Source organism: Onychomys torridus, chromosome 14 (genome assembly GCF_903995425.1).
Source record: "Onychomys torridus chromosome 14, mOncTor1.1, whole genome shotgun sequence".
In the NCBI taxonomy this organism is placed as follows: Eukaryota; Metazoa; Chordata; class Mammalia; order Rodentia; family Cricetidae; genus Onychomys; species Onychomys torridus.
In genome coordinates, this window is record NC_050456.1 from 24782508 (window position 1) to 24794596 (window position 12089).

The following is a 12089-nucleotide window of genomic DNA, read 5'->3' on the forward strand; positions in this document are numbered from 1 at the left end:
AATTCTGCACTTAAATATATCTTTTATCTATGCAAAACTTTGAAACACTATACATTTTTCATTTTCATTTGGGAAAGAACTGTACACTGGGATATCAGATGTTAAATTTCATTAAATAATATCAAACAGTCATATACTTCAGATAGTTCTTTAAGTACTGGAAGCCTATAATGCTCATTAAGGTTTTCTAAATTCCTCATTTTTACTGGCAAGCTTGATTTTTTTCCCCTTGTACATGTGAGGCATGCAAGGCTAGCCATTGCTCTACTGTTGAGATGGAATTTTATCATTGGAAACAAAGACCTGTTCTTTCTTTCTTTCTTTCTTTCTTTCTTTCTTTCTTTCTTCCTTCCTTCCTTCCTTCCTTCCTTCCTTCCTTCCTTCCTTCCTTCCTTCCTTCCTTCCTTTCTTTCTTGACACAGAAGAGGGCACCAGATCTCATTACAGATGGTTGTGAGCCACCATGTGGGTGCTGGGAATTGAACTCAGGACCTCTGGAAGAGCAGTCGGTGCTCTTAACCTCTGAGCCATCTCTCCAGCCCAAGACCTGTTCTTATAACACATAAGAGAGCACCTCTCAATTTGCAGTGCTGTCTGATGTTCTTTCTACCCTATTCTTGCAGATCTACAAAGACAATCTGCACATTTTGTTCATCAAAGCCATCTCTTGAGATTTGTTCCACACCTGCCACATAATATACATCCAGTAAATAATAGATTAATGAATATGAAAAGGAATTTTGGAGAGACAGGGTCTTTCTCTGGCTCAAACTGACCTAGAATTTAATAGATAGCCCAGGCTGGCCTTCAACGCTAGGAAATCCTCCTGCCTCAACCTCCCAAGTTCTGAGATTATAGGCATGAGCCACCATACCTCCCTGTCTTACAGTTGATATGACAAAAATTTTGGTACTAGTTATTAATCACAACCTCTGTCTTAGTTTTATATAGGCTTCCAGCATCTGACCTTGGTCCATCAGCAGTGACAAATTTGGGCATTGTATGACTGGTATCTCAGCTCCACCGTGTGGCAGACGTTGGAATTGTTTGCATTCCATCAGACACAGGACCTGCAGGCTGGAAACAAGTAAGAAGGATAAATGAGAATTTAATAGGGAAATACAAAAGGGAAGTAGTGGCCCCTTCTTATAATACGAACACTGGGAAGTGGAGGAAGGAGGATTATTAATAGTAAAGATGGTCTGCAGTACATAATGAGACTCAAAACAGGAAAGAAATTTTAAAAAGAATTTTAAAAAGAATAGCTCTGTATTGACTTTATTGCAAACAGGTGGAATTGAAAACATTGTACGTTTAGAGGGTTTTTGTTTTTGTTTTTGTTTTGTTTTGTTTTTCAATTTTTCAAGACAGGGTTTCACTGTGTAGCCCTCGCTGTCCTGAAACTACCTCTGTAGACCAGGCTGGCCTTGAACTCAGAGATCTGTCTGCCTCTGTCTCCTGAGTGCTGGGATCAAAGGCGTGCACCACTGCCACCTGGCAGGCAACACTGTAAGTTTTGAAGGAAACTTTTTAGATAATATACAAAATGATGAGATTTATTATGTCATTTCCTATGTGTACATCACTACCTTTGTCCTCCATCTGGTTTCTTTTCTACTCCACAAAATAGCTCTCCTGTTTTCATATCTCATACACATACGTGTGTGTGTGTGTGTGTGTGTGTGTGTGTGTGTGTGTATCATAAAGAAGAGATGAGGTAGTCATGCCTTTAATCCTAGCACTTGGAAGGCAGAGGCAGGAGGATCTCTGTGAGTTTGACACCAGCCAGGGCTACACACAGAAACTTTGTCTCAAAAAAACGAGGGGGAGAGAGAGGGGGAAGAAGAGGAGAGGAGGAGAAAGTGTGCACTGTGTGTCTTTCTGAGTCCTAAGACACAAGGACTGGAATTCCATCCAGTTCTGCTTTTGCAACTGACATGGTTTTCTTCTTTGTGGTTGAATAAGACACATTGTATACACACGCCACATTTCTGTATTTTATCAGCTGATGGGCATCCAGGCTAGTTCATGCCTTAGCTGTTGGAATAGTGCTGCAATAGACACAGATGTGCATGTATTTCCGTGGTGGCTTGGATTCCTCCGGGTATTTACAGAGGACTGGTATAGAGTAGTCACAGGATACCATTTTTTGTTTTGTTTTGTTTTGAGACATAGCCTCACTGTGTATTTTCAGATGGCCTGGAGCTTTCTATGCAGACTAGTCTAGCTTTGAGCTTGCTGTGATTCTCCTGTTGATGCTCCCTAAATGCTAGGATTATAGGCATACACCACCACACTCAGCTTACAATTCTACTTTTGGTTTGGTTTGGTTTGTCTGGTTTTGGAACCTCTGTATCAGTGGTTCTCCACCTTCCTAATGCTGCCACGCTTTAGTACAGTTCCTCATGTTGTGGTGACCCCTCAACCATACAATTATTTTTGTTGCTACTTCATAACTGTAATTTTGCTACTATTAAGAATCACAATGTAGGTATCTGTAGTTTCTGATGGTCCCTGGCAACCCCTGTGAAAAGGTCAAGACCCACAGGTTGAGAAGCCGAGTTCTAGATCGCCTTTTATAACAGTTGCATTACTCTACATTCCCACCAGTCTGTGTAAGAGTTCCTCTGTGCCTTACATCTTCACTAATCTTTGTTGTTTGTTTCCTCAACTCTAGCCATTCTGACTGGTATGCAGTAAAATTTCAGTGTTTTGATTTGTGTTTCCTTGATGGTTGAGGAAGTTGAACAATTTTTTTATTGGCCAACAAATAAAAGTTTTAATGTTTCCTTCCTTCCCCCTTCTTTGTGACAGTCTCTGCACAAACATAACCCAGTTTGAAGACTCTGATGTAGAGAAATTCTCATACATGTGGTCTAAGAAACCCATGGAACAATGTTCATTCAGGCAACTAATTTTCATCTTTTGAGGATTACAAAAGTTATATTTATTCATGAAGTTCCATTCACTCCATTCCCTCAGGTAAATGGAGAAGTGCTTATGTACTCAATTTGCAATTAAGTTTTATTTTTATGATTTATATGTAGCACATACAAGTGACTGGTACAGCTAAAATCCTGACAGTACAGTTTGGGGATCCCCCTTCAGAGTCTCCAGTTTGTCAAGTCTGCACCTTAGAAAGTAAAAACTGGAATTAAACTTTTGCTACTATAAGACTTAGAATATGCTTTAAAATATAATAAAATATAGTTTTTATTTATTCTAAAAACAAAAATACTATAAACTGGGAGGATATATTTTAGTATCATTGTATCTGTTTGACAAATTCATCCCTCATTTTGGCAGTCCTAATTTTGATACTGTGGCTGCTCTGGGTCATTTGTCAAAATAATTTTCCCCTTAACAAAATAAGACAACTGTGTTTCATAATGAAAGAGAAAGTAGTTTCACAAAAGAGAAACAAGAAACAAAAGCAAAGATAAAAAAGAAACACAAAAAAACTCATAAAAGTGAAAACCATAGCAGACATTTGAAAGACCACTGACCAATACAACAAAACAAAAAAGTCCAAACAAAGCAAAATGAAGCAAAAAGTCCACACTATACCATTGAGTTCATTTTGGGCTGGTCAACTATTCCTGGGCGTGAACCTGTGCTGACACGTGGTCAATATACCCAATGATGCATCGTTGAAGAAAACGAAATCATCCCTTTGCAAAAGGGTATCAATTGCAGAGTTTCTTGGTTAGGGGTGGGACCCTGTGTCCAGTTCACTGTGACCCTGTCTGGCTTGAACCTGTGCAGGTCTTGTATATGTTTCCAGTCTTGGTGAGTTCATATGTGCATCTAATCCTGTTGTGTCTCTCTAGATGACATTGTTTCCTTGGTGTGTTCCATCACCTCTGGCTCTTAAAATCTTTCTGCCTCTTCTTTTACATAGAACCCTTAACTTCCAGGGGAGGGCTTAGAAGATGCAACCCAGCTTGTCCAGCAATGACTGCCCATCTATGGAAAGGCCAAGAATCCAGTAGTTGTTCAGGTTACAAGGCTAGATGTCTCAACTGGTCATCAGTACATACAGGAATCGTGAAGAAGTTGGCACTAATGCCAGCGAAGGAATGGACTTATTATCAAAAGAGAAAGCAGGAAGGTAAGGAGAGAGCAAGCTCCCTTCTTCAATGTTCATTATCTAGGCTGCCAACAGAAGGTGTGGCCCAGATTAAAGGTGTGTCGTCCCACCTCAAAGATCCTGATTTGAAGTGGGTCTTCCCATTTCAAATTATTTAACTAAGGAAAATTCCCTCACAGGTGTGTCCAGAATTTGGTTTAGTTAATTCCAGAGGTAGTCAAGATGACAACCAAGAATAGCTGTCACAAGAGAACAGCTGGATCTTGAGGTTGATTGATGCCCAGCTTTCTAAAGAACTGCCACACGAATTTCCACAGTGGCTGAACCAGTTTGCACTACCACCAGCAATGAGTAAGTGTTCCCCTTTCCCTACATTCTCCCTACCAGGAGCTGTCATTTGTTTTATTGACCTGGCCACTTTTACTGGTGCAAGGTGAAATCTCAAAGAAGTTTTGATTTGCATTTCCCTGATGGCTGAGGATGCTGACCATTTCTTTAAGTGTTTCTCGGCTAGTTGAATTCCATCTTTTGAGAATTCTGTTTAGTCCTGTATTTCATTTTTGTTAAATAAAAAAAAAAAAAAGATAAAATAAAGAAAGGTTGGATTCTTTCTTTGCTGATTGTATCCCATTGGTCTCCTTCAGTGGTCTTATTGCTCTAAGACTTCGGGTATTATACTGAAAGGCCTGTAGAGAATGAACATCTTTGTATCATTATTTATGATTTTCGTGGAATTGGTTTGAGTCTTTCCTCTGTTAGGGTTGATGTTGGCTGTGAGCTTACTGTAAACTGCCTTTATTATGTTGAGGTATGTCCTTGTATCTCTAGTTTCTTCAGGATTTTCGTCATGAAGGGATGTTGGATTTTGTCAAAGGCCTTTTCTGCATCTAACGAGATGGTCATGTGGTTTTGTTTTTTTGTTTGTTTTTGTAGTAGATTACGTTTACCTATTTACATATATCAAACCATCCCTGTATCTCTGAAATGAAGCCAACTTAGTCATGGTGAATAATATTTCTGATATGTTCTTAGATTTGGTTTGCATGCATTTTATTGAGAATTTTTACATGTGTGCTCATTTATCTTCTGTTGGATCTATGCATAGTTTTGGGATCAGGATAATAGTGGCCACATAAAAAGAATGAGGCAATTTTCTTTCAGTTTCTATTTTTGGGAATAATTCAAGAAATGTTGGTGTTAATTTTTATTTGAAAGTCTGGTAGAATTCTGTGCTGAATCTATCTGGCCCTAGGCTTTTCTTTTCTTTCCTTTTTTCTTTTTTGAGACAGGGTTTCTCTGTGTAGCTTTGCACCTTTCCTGGAACTTGCTTGGGAGACCAGGCTGGCATCAAACTCAGCGATCCGCCTGCCTCTGCCTCCTGAGTGCTGGGATTAAAAGTGTGCACCGCCACCACCTGGCTCAGTTGGGAGACATTTAATTGCTGCCTTTATTTCACTAGGGGTTATGGATCTGTTTAAATTATTCATTGGTCTTGATTTATCTTTGGTAGGTTATATATATCAATAAATTTATCCATTTCTTTTAGGCTTTCCAGTTTGGTGGAGTACAGGTTTTTTTAAATTTTTAAACTTTATTCTTACATATATTTATCCCAACCAAGTTTCCCATCCCTCCTCTTCTTCCAACCCCCCCCCCCCATTCCCTTCCTTCCGCAGTAAGACTAGGCACTTCCCCTCATATTAAGGCTGAGGAAGTAACTCAGTAGGGTGGAAAGGGTCCCCAAAGCAGGCAAAAGGAAAGTATGTCCTTATGATTCTCTTAATTTTCTTAGTGAGAATCTGTTGTGATATCCCTCTCTTCATCTCTAATTTTATTAGTTTGAATCTCCTCTCTCCACCTTTTATTTAAGTTGGCTAACAATTTGCCAGCCATGTTTGTCGGTTTTCTTAAAGAATCAACTCTTAGTTCCGTTTTGCCTGCATGTATGTATGTGAACCATGTGCATGCATGGTGCCCACAGAGGTCAGAAGAAGGCATAGGCGCCTTTGAAACTGGAGTTATGGATGGCTGTGAACCTCGTGCCCAACGTCATCCACATAAAGCCTGAGAAAGCTTTTTTTAAAAAGTTCTAAATGCACAGAAACAGAGTTAAACATGGCTTCCTAGTCTCACAGTCTCATGCCAGCTGCAGTGTGGAGATACATCTCCCAACAGCTGCCTGGGAGAAAGCGCCAGCTGCCAACTGCTAGGAGCTAAGCGTCATGTAACATAGTAACCTTCCTCCTTTCAAGTGTTCCGCCTGTCTGCTGCTTGTCCTTGTATTTCATACTTGACTAAAACAGCCCTGTTCTCAAGGAATTCACAATCCTATAGGTGACTCACACTGGCTGAAAATAGCCTGGTAGGGGAAAAAGAGACAGTGTTGCCAAGTACCCCGCATAGCAGTAGCCCAGCGAAGGGCATCTGAAATGGCGGAGATGTTGGTGGTCACCTGAGTTGTCAACAAAGGGGCTTTGAAAAAGAAAATGAAAGGGAGGGGCTTGCAGAGAGGATTCAGTGAGTAAAGAAATGGAAGGGGAACCAGCTTGTGTCCTTAGCAACCATAAAGAGAGCTTTTCGGTAGATTTTTATCTAGGAAAGACAAACTGGAATTGATTGACACAAAATAATAGAAGTCTCTAATTTGGATTTTACCATGTAGGAAATGGACAGCTCTTGAAATGTTTTCTGTTATTAAATTACAAATCTAACTTTAAATGTAGTTATGTCTGGCTGTTGTTATCACATTTGGTCAAATGCCTTTAGGACCACATTCTTGAGAAAGAAATGCTATGTGATGCCTTGTGTTCCATGAAAAGAATATTTTGAAACATTCATTTTAGATTTAGTAATTTTATATGTCTTAGTGTGCAGTTGTGTTTTTTTTTTTCTTTTTTTATTCTTTGGGGGCTTGCCACCTAGTTCCCAAATAAATCCATGGAGACTTATTCTTACTTATGAATGCCTGGCCTTAGCTTGGCTTGTTTCTAGCCAGCTTTTCTAACTTAAATTATCCCATTTCTCTTTAACTATGTTTTGCCTTTGGGCTTTTTACCTTTCTTTATTCTATATATCTTTCTTTCCTTCTTACTCCGTGGCTGGCTGGGTGGCTGGGTGGCTGGCCTCTGGCATCCTCCTCTCCTCTTCTTGCTCCTTGCCACTCCCATTCTTCTCTAGCCTAGATCTCTCCTCCTTATTTATTCTCTCTGCCTGCCAGCCCTGCCTGTCCTTTCTCCTGCCTAGCTATTGGCCATTCAGCTCTTTATTAGACCAATCAGGTGTTTTAGGCAGGCACAGTAACACAGCTTTATAGAGTTACGCAAATGCAACATAAAAGAATGCAACACATATTTGCATCATTAAACACATATTCCACAGCATAAATGAATGTAACACATCTTAAACTAATACTCCACAACACTAGTGTTATAGTCATGTTAGGTATGTTTTCAAGGTCATACACAGATATATTTTGATAGACAGATGGTCTTTAAGCACTTCAAAGATCTATAGAACAGGACATTTAATATATTTAATAACCTAAGGCTTTTCATGACAGTGAGACACATCTGTTCCTGGCAGCAGCAATCTACTTCAGAGAAGATGATGGACATTGAAGAAATTCCACATAGAGTTTGTTTTCTTTATGGCCATGTGGGCAAAGAAATTTTCCTGCTGGGCAGTGGTGGCACACACCTTTAATCCCAGTACTTGGGAGGCAGAGCCAGGTGAATCTCTGTGAGTTCGAGGCCAGCCTGGGCTACCAAGTAAGTTCTAGGAAAGGTGCAAAGCTACACAGAGAAACCCTGTCTTGAAAAAAACCAAAAAAAAATTTTTTTTTCCTTGTCTCAATTGCTGACAATTTATTGTCCAAACTAGACTAGCAGGATGCAAGAAAGTGACTGCCAAACTTTGCCAAGACAAGGTAAGACAGTCCCTCAAAATTCCCTGCTTCACAGGAATGTCTGTCAGATACTCTACACCTGTAGGCCAAAGATGGATGCCCCAATATTATAGAGGAAACTTGGGTGACTATCCAGGCAGCTAAATGTTTCTGTCATTTCTTAGTTTTGGTATTTGTTTGCTCTACAATTCCTGTTTACTCAGGTAATATTATATCCTTCTCAGGTCGATGATGGAGTTGAAGACCAGATAATTATAGTCATCCTTGCTACCAAATTCAGAAAAGAGACTGACAAAAGAGGTGTATAGTATATAAGGTTGAGAGACATAAAGATAGTTTTCAGTTGGTAACATGAGTTTGGTAGAAAGTGAATTAGATACAACACTTGGACTCACCAAAAAAGGATAGATAATAGAGTATTTTCTCTAATTTTGTCAAACACAAGTGGATATGGTAACTGTAATTCTTACTTGATAAGTGTTTTTGTTGTATATAATTTATTATGTTAAAGTTAAAACTGTCCTTCTTCATTTAGACAAAAAGGGAGAAATGCTATGGAATATCCCTTTGTACTGTGTGAATATATATCATTGTAATTGGTTTAATAAAGAAGCTAATTGGCCAATAGCTGAACAGAATAAAACTAAGTAGGAAAGCTGTAGCAGGAATCTTAAAGAGTTCTTATTAATGAAGTCAAACCTGAGGCCAGTTATTGGGGTGAATGCTGGAAGATCAGAGAAGCAGAACAAGCCACGGCTATCTCACCTTGCTAGTTCCTCAGGTGATCCTGTTTCCTCAGGCTGGAAGCTTCTGAGTCCTCCTCCACATGAATCTCAGCTGAACTGTGTTGCTCCAAAGCCTGAATGCTTCTCCAGCCAAATGCTTAATTAACCAAATACATGCTTTTCTCTCCTCTAATTCCTGGTCCTCACGCCTTATATACTTTTGTCTTTCTGCCCCCACTCCTTGGTATTAAAGGTTGGGTTTCTGGATTAAAGGCATGGGTCACCATGTTTAGCTGTTTCTAAAGTGGCCTTGAACTCAGAGATCCACCTGGCTCTTCCTCCAAAGTGCTGAGATTAAAGGTGTGTGCCACCACCGCCCAACTTCTGTTAGGGCTTACTCTTCCTATTTCCTAGCCACCATTTTTGGCTTTGTTCTAGTGGCTGTCTGTTCTCTGACCCCAGATATGTTTATTTCGGAGAACACACAATATTTCAGGGAATACAATACCCACCACATTTCCCCTGTTTTTGTCTAAAATTTAAAAAAGCTTATAACTAATACAAGAAAAATCATATCCAATAAGTATATACAATATACACAGTCAAGATTACATTAATGATGTCTAGTCCATTAACATTTGACAGATTCAGGTGATAAACTCCATTATCTATAATAATGTCCAGTCCAGTAACATTTGATAAACTCAGACAAAAATTTTTCATTACTTATCCTATCTTTTCTTTTCATAATAGATTCAGTAGTCTACCTTTTGTCATTTTTATATCTTCTCCTTTTTCTTTTTAGAGTAGATTCAGTGATCTACCTCAGAAAGCCAGACTAGGAGAATGCTGGGAGGATGAAGGGCAGAGTCTGGAGCTTCCAGCCAGATGCAGAGGGGCTGGAGAGATGGCCAAGAGCACTGGCTTCACTTCCAGAGGTCCTGAGTTCAATTCCCAGCACCCACATGGCACCTCACACTGTCTGTAACTCCAAGGTCTGACACCTTCACACAGATATACATGCAGGCAAATACCAGTGTATATAAAAGAGTAATAAATAAATTAAAAAATGCCATGGTAATAAAAGTACTGCCACATGGCAGAGTATAAATATGGAATATGGGCTAACCTAAAATGTAAGAGCTAGTTAGTAATAAGCCTGAGCTATTGGCCAAGCATTTATAATTACTTTTAAGGCTCAGTGTGATGATTATGAAGTGGCTGCTGAGACACAGAGAAACTCCACATACATGAACCATTATGTGGGTCCTCAGAACTGAACTCCGGTCTTCTGCAAGAACAAGTGTTCTGAACCCGAGTCATCTCTATAGCCCCTGAAAAGATTTTTTTTAAAATAAGATTTATTTTTTTCTCATTTTTAACTTAATGTATGAGTCTGTGTATGGGTATGTGCATGTGAGGCTTGATGTGGGTATGCGGAACCAAACTCTGATCCTCTGGGAGAGGAGAACATGCTCTTAAATGCTGAGCTACCCCTGTAGCTCATTCTATGAAATATCTTTCAATAGTAAATTGCTCTTATCTTTATGAGTGGTAAAATACAATTTTTCACTTTTTTTTCCAGGGTCTTAGGTAGACAATGCTGGCTTCAAACTCAGTGTGTAGCTGAGGACGATTCTGCACTTGTGACCACCCTCCATTTCCCAAGTGAAAATTACTGGCCTGTCCCACCACCTCCACCTTAAAATATAGTTTTAAGATTTGCCTGGAAATGATTTTTCTTGTTTAAAAAATGGATATAATACTGACTCCCACCTCAGGGCTATTGAACTGAAAATTCAACTCATTTACCGTGCAATAAGCTTGTTACTCTACCAAGACAACCTGACGTAGAATCAAAGTGGTCAGCTGTTATGAGTTACAACAACCATAGTACTTACTGCGTCCTAGTTGTGTATCCTGTTTTTGGAAAAAAAATATGAAATCTCTTTAAGTCAAACATGTATTTTTCATTGGGACCTGAAATTAAATCAACTGGTAGCATCTTCCACTAAAACAAACAAACAAACAAAAACAAAAAAACATGCAAAAATGCTAGACTGAAATACCAAGATAAAAATTCCTTCCCCTCTGTATTTTTGGCTGTGAAAATGTCAAGATTAAAATTTCTTTGTGACAATTAAAAAGTACAAGTTTTTCTTATATATACAATTCAATTTAATAGTTTATTCGAGGCAATAAATGTACTACTAAGATAGAAAAGACGATTCTGTCCCTCTCTAGGCTCAAAGAGTACGTAAGGAAAAACCCTTTCAGGCAAAGGACCTTTTCACATTTTGCGTAGCTAGTGAGATCAGATAACCACTTGGCGGGAAAAGGATAAATACTGACCAAATCAGCACAATCTGTTTCTGTTTAGTTTATAAACTGCGTCCCAGTGTGTCAGCTTTCCTGCCTTGTGGGACTTGAAGTCCGAAGTTAGGAACGAGGCAGGCAGCTGGACCTTAGAAACCCACAGCCCCTGCAGCTCCGAGGCCTAAGGACTACAACTCCCGACATACATCAGAAGGCCGCGCCGTAATCACAGACAACCAATCGTTTGTCTACAAGGCAAGCCCCGCCCCCCGCTCCAGACAGCCTTGGCCAATGGCAGAGCTCGGAGCGCACAGCCTGCGGGTTAGGTTGTGAGGCCCGGGCCGGGGGTGGGGAGGAGTCGAGGGTTTCGGAGCGAGCTCTGCGGCCGGGTGATTCGGGGCGTTCGGCGCGCCCTTCACCGAAGCGGCAGTGGCCGGGCTGGGAGCAGGGAGTGGGAAGCGACGGCGCGGCTGGAAAATGCCGGTCCATTCCCGAGGAGACAAGAAGGAGACGAATCATCACGATGAGATGGAGGTGGACTACGCGGAGAACGAGGGGAGCAGCTCCGAAGACGAGGACACCGAGAGCTCGTCGGTCTCCGAGGATGGGGACAGCTCAGGTGCGCGACCCAGCTGGGCAGGGATGCCGGGTCCCAGCGCCCGGCGCGCGACAGGCCGCGGTGCTCACGCCGGGCGGCGCGTCCTGCTGCGAGCGCGGGGCGGGGAGACGGGGAAGGGGCGGGGACTGGCTCGGCCTCCGGCACCCGGGAGCTGCGGGGCGCCGCCAGCTCTGGCTCCGGGTCGGCGGGGCGGGCGCTGACTTGTAGGGACCCGAGGCGGCTCTCTCCACGGGTGGGGCCTGCCCTACGGTCGCCCGGCGGTGCCCTGGGGCTACCCACCCGGGAGTGGAATGCCCCGCTGGCTGGTCTGGAAGACCGTGGAAAAGTCCCGTTCCCCAACCTACTCAGTGCCCGCCACCCTTGTCAGCGTGTGTGTGTGCGTGTGTGCGTGTGTGCGTGTGTGCGTGTGTGTGTGTGTGTGTGTGTGTGTGTGTG

At 41.4% G+C, this 12089-nt stretch overlaps 1 long non-coding RNA gene across 1 annotated transcript; it reads right to left on the minus strand.

Moving 5' to 3' along the window:
• Positions 1–915: 915 nt before the first annotated feature.
• Positions 916–11203, minus strand: LOC118595682. The gene is made up of 3 exons (XR_004946541.1): positions 11072–11203; positions 10621–10639; positions 916–1077 (listed from the first exon to the last, which is right to left on the minus strand). It is a non-coding gene; the product is annotated as an uncharacterized LOC118595682 (long non-coding RNA).
• Positions 11204–12089: the final 886 nt, after the last annotated feature.